Source organism: Danio rerio, chromosome 19 (genome assembly GCF_052040795.2).
Source record: "Danio rerio strain M-AB ecotype USA chromosome 19, GRCz13ab, whole genome shotgun sequence".
NCBI lineage: Eukaryota > Metazoa > Chordata > Actinopteri > Cypriniformes > Danionidae > Danio > Danio rerio.
This window is the reverse complement of record NC_141039.2, coordinates 10,976,048-10,987,415: the sequence shown is the minus strand read 5'-3', so window position 1 is coordinate 10,987,415 and position 11,368 is coordinate 10,976,048. Positions and strand designations below refer to the sequence as shown.

General features: G+C 37.0%; 1 protein-coding gene and 1 long non-coding RNA gene across 2 annotated transcripts in view; one reads left to right on the top strand and one right to left on the bottom strand.

Annotated features, from left to right (window-relative positions):
• Positions 1-11,368, bottom strand: part of LOC141379018 (uncharacterized) — a 111,677-nt gene that overhangs the window by 61,387 nt on the left and 38,922 nt on the right. The window lies entirely within an intron of this gene.
• The window catches only part of cacng7a (calcium voltage-gated channel auxiliary subunit gamma 7a), a 41,652-nt gene continuing 37,118 nt past the window's right edge, over positions 6,835-11,368 (top strand). The window contains exon 1 of the mRNA XM_087293768.1: positions 6,835-6,916. The gene's annotated coding sequence lies outside the window, so the exon portion shown is untranslated. The remainder of the gene's footprint in view (positions 6,917-11,368) is intronic.

The window sequence follows — 11,368 nt, the reverse complement described above, 5'->3', positions numbered from 1 at the left end:
TAGGTGTAGTATGTGTGCAAATTGAAGCCTGGGGTCACTTTAAGCACTGGCAAATAAATTGAAAAAGATATAGTTTATGGTAGATGACGTACGAGTTTGGCTAAAGCTGTTTCATGAAATATTAGAATTATACAAATAGATAATTAACAGTTGCTTATGATGCATGTGAGTTTTGTTTATGCATGCTTTTGAATTGTATTATGGGAACTCATTCTTTGCATTTGATGTTGAAAATTGAACTCATTTAAAGTCTGCATGAACCGGAAGCTGTAACTGTTTTTTCTGTATTGTGATGCGGTTCTAAAAGAAACAGAATGTTAAATGAAAAAACAGTGGGCGTGGTTAATTGTTTTGTACTGCGAGCTGATTGGATGTAGTAAAGTAGGCATTTCATTCAGAAAGATCAGAAAAAGGGTTTTGGGAAATTTATCACAACCTAAAGTCTTGTACGCTTTTCGTTTGCGTTTATCGACAGTGTTTTTTTTTTTCGAGATGTTTTTCCGGATTCAAACCCAAGCGATTTTCACTGGCGTCGAGCAGAAGATTGTGCAAAATTACTCTTTGATGTTAGATGGCGCAACACAACTTTAAGCGTGTGACACCCGCTTGAAACACAGAAGAAGACAAAGTTGACACGCTTGTTTTTACTGGCGATTCGAACAAGCATGGATGGTTGAAGTAGCTGCTCCAGCTCTAGCGATGAAGAAATTATTATTGTTCACCAGAGTAGTAAGCAGCTCCACGTTCATTTCGACTTTGGGCATCTTCTTCAATGTGCGCTCGCATTCAGTTTTGCGCTTGAGCGCCTCCAAATGCTGTTAACTGTCACCTCAGCAGCTCTGTGCACGTGAACAAAAGTGCCAATCTGATTGGGGGAGAAGGTTTTGACATGGCGTGTCAAAAAAAACAAGCATGAGGCGTTTCTTTTAAAAATGACCCTTTTTACGCCTGGCGTTTTGCGCATTGGTGTACACAATCACATTGCCTTGCTTTATTTAGTCACGAGGCGTTATGCGTAAATGGAAGACGCAGGCAAAAAGTATTCCGGTTTAAACTGGCCTTCTTCTCAGGCAGCTTCTTCTCACCTCAGACAGAGTAATACAGTTTATGTGTAAGCCATTTTTAGGTCAAAATTATTCGCCTCTTTAAGCTATAGTTCTTTTTCGATAGTCTACAGAACAAATCATAGTTATACAATAACTTGCCTAATTACCCTATCTTGCCTAGTTAACCTAATTAACCTAGTTAAGCCTTTAAATGTCACTTTAAGCTGTATAGAAGTGTCTTGAAAAATATTTAGTCAAATATTAATTACTGTCATTATGGCAAAGATAAAATAAATCAGTTATTAGAGATGAGTTATTAAAACTATTATGTTTAGAAATGTGTTGGGAAAAAAAATCTTCTCTCTGTTCAATAGAAATTGGAAAAAAAAAAAAAAACGGCTAATAATTTGGACTTCAGTTCTGACTAATTCTGACAAACAACTGGTGAGATCTCAGGGGTTTCATGTATGATCACTTTTATATTATATACATTAACATCAGATACCTGTCCTGATCTCAGGTGTTTTGTGTATGATCACTTTTATATTATATACATTAACATCAGATACCTGTCCTGATCTCAGGTGTTTTGTGTATGATCACTTTTATATTATATACATTAACATCAGATACCTGTCCTGATCTCAGGTGTTTTGTGTATGATCACTTTTATATTATATACATTAACATCAGATACCTGTCCTGATCTCAGGTGTTTTGTGTATGATGACTTTAAATAAAAATAGAAAATAAATATAAGTTTTGTTAATTAACTAAGATAGAGAAAGAAAAATTAACCACGGTTTATTACAGAAAATGTGGTATTTATTTGTTTAAACATGACTGAATACCATATTTTAAACTACAAAAATACGTTTAATCTAATTTACCACAACCATTATTATTATTTTGTGGTTTACCATGGAGGTACAAAAGCCCAGAGACAGTAAAACGGAGTAAAACGAGGTCAGCTGTTTTTGCTACTGAAATCTTTAAAATATAACATTATAAAAGCAAAAAATAACCTGTATGATTGTTTTTTCCTCCGTTATCCACCGCGGTAGGTTCTATATCCATAATGATTCTGTTTGAAATGACCGCGCAAAAAAAGAACCTGTACTGCACATGATCGGTGACCTCTCAGTATTGTTTTTTTTGGGGGGCGTTTCCCAAACACAGACCGAGCCACGCCTATTTTACATTGTGGTAATGAAACCCCTGGAATTTAGTGCATGCCTGGTGGCCAACCCTGTTCCTGGAGAGCCACCTTCCCGCAGATTTCAGTTGCTACCCATATCAAACACACCTGAACCAATTAATTAGGACCTGAACACCACGTGATAATTACAGGCAGGTGTGTTTGATATGGGTAGCAACTGAAATCTACAGGAAGGTGGCTCTCCAGGAACAGGGTTGGCCACCCCTGCTATATAGCCTTGTTAAGTAAAAAAACAACAACTTTTGTCACAAATTCGAGTTAATAATTTTAGATGCAGAACATAATGTTAGGGCTTGATGGGGTAATAATATCTTGCCAAAGTCCCAAGTTTTCAATAGGCATCTGTGATTCTCTGTTTGGTGCATTTCTTCCTTACCCATTCCTTTTTATCACTGCCAGTAAGCCTGACTGTGTAACAAAGCATAAAAAATGAGAGCTTGAAATATTAAGTTCAAAATCTATTTTTCAGCTCTATTATTGATCCTGACAGGATTGACTGAATGTTAAACATCGTTCACTGAAAATAAAAAAGAAGAAGCTGTGGACTAAAAAATGGGTGTTCATTTACATTTCTCCACCTGACAAGCTTTCGTTTTTCACTGTACAGTATGTTTCCAAACTCAAACAAACTTGAATAACTGCACACAAACATCAGTGCTTCACTGCTGCATGGACAGGCTGTGTAGTAAAAAGCCCAAGGCTGCGCAGCACCTTGAACCACACACACAATTTTTCTATATCATATAAAGGTTTATCACGTACAGACACACATGAAGAGGCTGTATACAACACACACACTGCAGTGTTATAAACATCTGCTTATGTGCTGCAGTCTAGCGGCATCTCTACGTTTCCTACGGCAGAATTAGTTTAAATTCACTGCAGTACACACTGGACATCTGACAGCGCATCATGAACCCAAACATCTGTTATCCGCCATCCTTTCTTTATTAAGTTTGACACAAGTTTGCAGTTCTACTTGACTTTAAGGTTAAATTAGGATATGTTCCCACTAAATATTAGGCATGAAAATATTGATATAGCTTAACTTTTGCTTATATGTGTGCATGCGTGTGTCTGGTTTCCCCGACAGTCCAAAAACATGCGCTATAAGTGAATTGGATGATCTAAATTAGCAGTAGTGTATGAGTGTGTGTTAATGAAAGAGTTTATGGGTGTTTCCCAGTACTGGATTGCAGCTGGAAAGGCATCTGCTGCGTTAACCGTATGACGGAATAGTTGGCAGTTCATTTCGCTGTGGCAACCACTGATATATAAGGGACTAAGCTAAAGGAATATTAATGTGAGTTAAACTTTCAAACCCCTATGTAAGACACACTTTTACAATAATCATTTGCAACAGTGAATTTTGAACCATCTAACTAGATAGATAAAGTTACAGTAGGTTTTATATTACATATTTAGATGTAATATAAATATATATGTGTTAATATGTCTTCATATATTATTGAATCGCATATATATTAAATGTATATATATATATATATATATATATATATATATATATATATATATATATATATATATATATATATATATAGTGCTGTCAATTGATTAAAAAATGAACTAATTAATCACACTTTTTGTTGAAAATTTATCGCGATTAATCACATTTAAAATTAATTTTGTTTATAATTTTGACTATTCAAATGTAAAATTAACGTAAACAGAAGACAAAAACTATTTAAATTCAAAATATAATTGTTTATTAGAACTTTTGTTTAACTTGTTACACAGATTTTTCTTGTAAACAACATACCCACAATAAACCATCAAGATCCTCGCTTGACAGCCATATTTATAACAGAAATTAAAACACAGGCATATTAATGCTGTTTGAATTTGAAAACAATCAATGCCAATAAAGAAAAAAATTATTTCCAAATTGGATTTTAAGTGGACTGCTAAAAAAAAAGCCAAAATACAACCATTGCAGATATGGAAACTGGACAATTATAATAACAATAATAAAGTGCTGAACAATTGTACTCATTGTAAAGTTGTATTGCTGTTAGTTTAGAACATTAATTATAAAGTAGAAACAATTTTGCTCAGTCCTCCTTTACATTCATCCAGTTGGTAAGACAGTCCAGTCTGTTGACATTATCGGGGGACAATGTGGACCTTTTCTTTTGAATGATGTGAGCTGAGAGTGCAACGCAATCTCACGGCAATTTGTAACTTTTTGATTTAGTGGATACGGATAACGACGTTTAGGCAGGTTTGTTGCTAAGAAACACTGCGCACACACACACACAGACCAGAGCCGTGGACAGGGGGGTGGCCCGGTGGCTAGAGCCACTGCCCCTTTGCCCTCATTGCCTGAGGTGCACCTCTCAGGAGGCACTTGCTCTTCACTTTGCGATCGCGTTGAGTACCTGCCCCTGTAAGAGTCTTTGCTCTGTGCACAGGCCTGACACAGACACACACACAACGCGTGCAATGACAGGCAGCTGGAGCGACTCTCTTCAGATTCAACACTCATGATCGCGTTCATCAAATTTGCTTAAACTAAGCGTTCTAGTGTGGTTGTATTTCACAAGGATTCTGACACAACAACTCGAATCATACGCTTTCATTGTGTTTAAGGAGGAAACACGTCAAACTTAATGAAACATTGGAGGGCTCATGTTAAAAGGCATTGGAATGCACTGTCTTTGACAGTTCGCAACTTCATCTTACACTTTCTGAGTCTATTTACATGAGACACCAATACTCCGATTTTAATATGATTAAGATAATACTCTTATTAAGAGTCGACCATGTAAGGAGCGAAGGACCACCAAGTCACGAAATGCGGAGGTTTTTCTTTCAGTTCGCCATGCGGTATCAAATTCCATTAAAACAAAAGTCGAAAGTTAAAAATGACACACCTGAAATTGCATGAAGCGCTGGAGGAAACTCTGGAGAGCCTGGTGATGCGACATTAATTGTTTTATACTGAAAGTTGCCTTCAAAAAGTGCTTCCTTGGTCTTATCCATATTTCTTTGCATGTTAAACACACATCGACCACAACAGGAAGTAAAAAAATCCTGCAACTGCGTTAATTTTTTTTAACCCATTAAAATTTTTAAATTAATCGCAGCTTTAACTCCTTAATTCTGACAGCACTAATATATATATATTTATATTTATATATATATATATATATATATTTATTTATATGTATATCACTACAGTTTGACAAATATTTCAACTGTTAATGTACTTTTGAGGTTTTTTTTAGATCAGAAAGTGGATGTTTAGATGTAACTATGCAGTTTATTTATAAAGATAGTGCCTGTTTGAAATATTTATCATTTCTGAGATACAGCACGTCGGCATCCATCAGTCTGTCATACTGAGCAGAGCAAAGATGGTTGACGTTCAGCCACAAGATGGCGACAGAGACTGCATAATATGCTCTTAAAACTCAGTGTAATTTAAAACTACAACTGATCAAATCAATATTAAATAGGTAAATTACTTTCTATGTTAATCTCTCTTGTATGTTGCAGTGCTGTATGTTTACCATAGTTTGGTAGTGTTTCTGGTAGGATTTGCTTTGGCTTTTCGGGGTTAATTATTCCGATCTCCCGATTGCAACAGAGAAATACTGGAAAATCTCTCTAAACTGATGGCATTGTCTTTCAGCCTTATAATCTTAAAATGTCAACAAAATCTTCTGTTTTGCAACACTTTAGACAGTACGTCAGAAAATCATTCAAACACTAGCTCTAAAGTGACATTTGTGAACTGGCAATGACTTCTGCTGTTCTGACGTCAGCTGCAGATGTGAATAAATGGCAGATGAAAGAATTTTCTACAAAAGTTTTAGACTCTACGTGTTTGATTTTCTTTTTATATACAAGATTATGCTGTTGAACTGTTGTATAAATGCAATATCAAATTAGTAGCAGTGCGATATGGCTGTATGTCGGCACTGGTGGGACACCACTGTTCGGCACGCCTCCCAGCAGTGTCGACATGCAGTCATATCGCACTGCTACTCGTGTGATATTGCGTTTATACACAAGGATGTGTATATTTAATTTGATATATAGTATATTAGCTATTGATTGAGAAATTAATGAACTATTTTATATTCTGTTTAATATATTTTAACTACCATACACTATCCCGTACATGTGTTTATATAAATTATGGTATAGATAGGTAGATAGACAGACAAGACTTGCTTAAACATTCGGGAAATCCTGAAATCAGAACACTTAAAAAAAGTATCCATTAAGTACGCTTAAGTAAGCACGTATGCATAGTTTTGGAGGGCACAATTTTCTTATTTAGGGAGCCATCTGCTAATTAACTGTTATCCTTACGTGACTCACATGCCTTCACTGACATATGCAGACCTGAATCTAACTGTGACCTTATTGAGCCTCATCAGCGTCAAACTGTACGAGTGAAAGAGTCTCTCCTCTGTCACTCCTTTCCCATTCAGCCAAATCACCGCAGTGCCGAAAGACTGAGAGCGAGGAGGAGAAAGAGAGAGAGTGAGAGAAAACACGCGTGTGTGTGTGTTAGAGAGAGTGACGGGGAGAGAGAGAGAGAGGAGAAAACTGCAAAATCTGTGAAGGTTTCCTGGCGTCCGCTGGTTCCACTCGACGGCCGTGCAGCGCTGACTGGAGGGTGAGTTTCTCGCTCTCACTTCTGCTCTTCCGTCTTCATGCTCGTTACCGTCGCCGTTAAGTCGACAGATCGATTCGTTTCGGTGCTTTCGAGCCAAGTATGACAGATCTAGTCAGTTCGTTTCTTATAGTCCTTAACCGTAAGTATTTCGTCTGCGGACACGTAATAGAATGAAATGACCCTTTTAGATGATACGTGTGTAAATGTGACGCTATTTTTGCGACAGTGAGGGAATTACCTGAATTGTTAGCTGTGAGTTTTGTCCCTTTGTGTTATTTGTCGCACTTGGCGTAGTTTTGGTTGGACGGTGAGCTCGTGTCGTTGCGCCCGCTGCGTGTGTGTGTCATGGATGTTGGACGGTTCCCTAGTGCTGACTTTGGTAACGCCACGAGGAAAGAGTGTACTGCGGTTGTGGGGATTTGAGAAGGGGGACACACGCTGCTTCTGAGCGTGTGTCAGGATTTGCCTTTATAGTGAGGAACAAAAAACGTCCTTCCAACAAGGATAGTAAAACTCATGGGGACTATATACTGCTAAATAATGCCATGTAAATTTAAAGAATTGTTTCTGCAAGCTGTTTGGGATCAAGGATTCGAAGGCTTTTCTGGCTTAGTGTAAAAGCATATAGTCTCTATAATATAAGTGAAAAATGTTTGTGTTATGTTTAAATGTATTAGGCTATAAGGAACAAATTCATGCAAGGATGCATTATACAGTATTGTAAAATACTGTTAAACACCCTTTGATTTTCAAGTTTTTAATACAGTAAAAGCTGAAAGCGCTGACCTAATATCAAGGCTAAAACTGTTAACTGTACTGTTTGTAGATGTAAAAAGAATGTGAAGAACATTAAACTAATGCAGCTATTTAGATTTCTTAATAGCTTCAGTTTTTATTTATGTACTTTCGGATTTAGGTTGCATCTATTGTTCAATACATTTTTATTGTATATTTGAGTGTCATATATACAAGATTATAGGAGCAAAAATACATCTGCACATTTAAACTGAACAATGCAGTGGTTGTGATTTAAAAATAAATGTGAAAATTAATTAACAAAGTCAATTTGTGCCATTACATTCATTTATATACTGTTAGGTCCATAAATATTTGGACATCAACACAATTCTAACGTTTTTGGCTCTATACACCAACACAACCAAATGCGAATAGCACACTTGAAATGAACTCTAGACCTTTTATCTGCTCATTGCAAGTGGGATAATTATTAGCAATAACCCACACTTGACCATGGAACAACACAGAAAAACTGTTGTAAAGCTGTGGTCACACTGGACTTTTCTCCCCATACACTTCCATTTATACGCACGGGAATGTGTCAGACCGGAAACGCAAGTTCGTGCGTCAAGTTTTGCAGTTCACTCCATTGCGAAGTTCAAACTTGGTGAACTCTGACCGAAATCTCATCGCTTGACTTTGTGAGACCTACTGAGGATCAAACAAGAACCTCACTTGACACAAATTTTAAATATGGATCAATCGCTTGCTTTTTTAAATGTCTAATCATCTTGTTTAATCCCGCCCATTTTCGCAGCGCCGTACGACATCATTTCGCAGCATTATTCCTACACCAATCACCTGTTTTGAATGTAAATGCCCTCAAATTAAAGCTGACAGCCTGCAATAAAAGCACATGTCATTCATTTCATTTCAAATGCATTGTGTTGGTGTATAGTGCCAAATGTTAGAATTGTGTCGATGTCCAAATATTTATGGACCTAATTGTATTTGTTGCAGCAATAAGCCTGATAACCATTCATGCATGTTCCTATTGGTCTTATGAATGCAGCTGATCAGAGACATCTAGTTTAGTCTCTACAAAAAAAAAAAAAAAAAAAACTTTTGTTGTGTGCATGGTTTTACATTATCTCATCATATACAAATTGTTGAAAGCGATTAAAATCTTAAGTGATTATAATGGAGTGTTTTCATAAATACATAAATGTTTTCATAAACACCATAAAAACTTTATGGTAAAGTTAAATAAACCAACACAGGCTCATTGTGAAAACGTACCCCCATATACATTTTTGGAGATGAAAATTTATTTAAAACGAACACTACCGGATGGTATGATGTCGCAGACTGCTTCTGTTTCTTTTCACGCTACAAGCTGACCGCTTACCTCCGTGTGGACGACTTTTACTCTGTTACCAGTTTGCCCAGTAGCTCGCCATGTACACTGGCGGACTTGAGAGGCAGAGAGAAGTTGACTGCGATGACAGGGTTTGAGTCTGGCGAAAAACGGTTCCAGAAAGTAGATAAAACATAAGGCAAAAATAAAATAAACAAATAAAAATAACAGAGGGAGAACGTGGTAATATTTGAAAATGTGGTAAAAATCATGTGGCTGCGAGGGCTTTTCTTTTTCTGGATTGCTTTTGAAAAAATGCTTTCGGTTGGGTTTAGGGAATGGGGTGATCAGTTCAATTGGTGCTTTAAAAAAGACTATCGGTTGGGTTTAAGGAAGGGGTGGTTATCAGTCGATAGGTCAGTCAGTCAACAGCGGCCTCTAGTGGATTAATGCAAGAACAGCAGGCGCAAATGGCACTTGCAAGATAAATTTGAGATCTCAAAAAGCATACACAGCGGCCTCTGGTATATTTGTAAAAACAAAAACTGCAAAAATACGTAGCTCCTTGAAATGTATTTCGCAATCTCCAGAAATATATATAAGGGTATGTATCAATAATGAGCTTGGGTTGCATTAAACAATAACGTGTTTACAAGTATATGTACTTTAGTAGTTTGAAATTATTTGTGTTTTGTATTTGAACTTGCTGTTTATTTTCTGAGTGTAAAATAATCCAAAATGAAATTTTTTTAAATAAATTTTCTATTGTAAAAGTAAATCTGCATTAGGTAACTTATAGGAAACATCACCCCAATTTAAACACAATAGGAAAGTTTCGATTACGATAGCGAGTGAGAGTGTTTGCTAGAGAAACAGAATGGATGAGTAAAGCAAGGTAGAATTGCTGATTTTTTATGCACACACTTTTGACTCTGTCTTGAGTCATGTATGACTATTTTCTGTCTTCCCATGGCTCTGCTGTACCAGATATGAGTTTGAGCTTTATGAATGGTGCTGTGCGTCTCTGAAGCGAGCTGAACTCATGAATGTGCACATGTGAATGCATGCGTGTGTATGTGTGTGTGTCATTAAGAGCTCACACATGCGTAGAGGCCTGTGTACTCGAATGTCCTCGGAGATATTTTGGGCCAAGGTCTTTCCCCAGACCCCGTCCTTTTTTTCTCTCTCTTGCCTTTTGCTCCAAATACTTGAATGCCGCCCTTTCAAGAAGCACACGTTTCAGTGTTTTCTCTTCTCATTTCCACCCACACTCTTCCCACTTGCCAGTTGGCCTAACCTGCTGACAGGGGAACATATTGCGGTCTCAACAGAAAACGACAGTCCCCTGGGCTCCTGCTCCCCAGTCAAGTGGACACGCCATCTGTGGAGCCACGGTGCACCGCCACGACTGTCTTTCTAAATGTGCTCATGTCTGGCGTATCTCAAACGCCCTCCTGCCTGAGACCTATATTGCCCAAATCCCCTGAAAGAAGTAAAGGATGGCTGGATATTGTTCTGATATTGTGCATTAAAGCTAACTGGAGCTGAGGTTTTGGACTGGTTATGTTATAGTGTTTGTAATGATTATCGAAGTGAGGGTTTTATTATGTTTTGACATATGACAGATTTTCAGACTAGAACACTGAGAAGTTACTTGCAAGTGTTTAAAGTGGGCACAAAACTGATTCAGGTTATGAAACCGTTTCTGTTGGTGCCATATTTGAAAAAGAAACCAAATCAAGTGCAGTTTTGTCTAAATGTCTAAATGAAAGGTGTGTATTGTATTTCAAATTGGGGCAACATTATATTATTACTTTGTAATACTGTATAACATACTATTATTTATACATTGTTCATTATTGTTTATTATTAATAATATATACAATGGTGTGAAAAGTGTTTGCCCCTTATTGATTTCTTATATTTTGAATGTTTCATACTCTAATGTTCCAGATCTTCAAACTAGGTTTAAATATTACTCAAAGATAACACAAGTAAACACATTGTGCTGTTTTAAAAACAAAATCCAAAACTACATAGCCCTTTGTGATAGTGTTTGCAAACTAATAACGGTTTGGGCCACCCTTAGCAGTAACAACTGCAAGCATTTTTGATAACTTACAATGACTCTGTTACAGCATTGTCAAGGAATTTTGGCCCACTCATCTTTGCAGAATAGTTGTAATTGAGCCACATTGCAGGGTTTCAGCATGAACTGCCTTTTTAAGGTCATGCATCTCCATTGGATTCAGGACAGGACTCTGACTAGGCCAAGCCAAAGTCTTCATTTTGTATTTCTTCAGCCATTCAGAAGTGGACTTGCTGGTGAGTCATGAACACTCACTTGAATTAAGGTC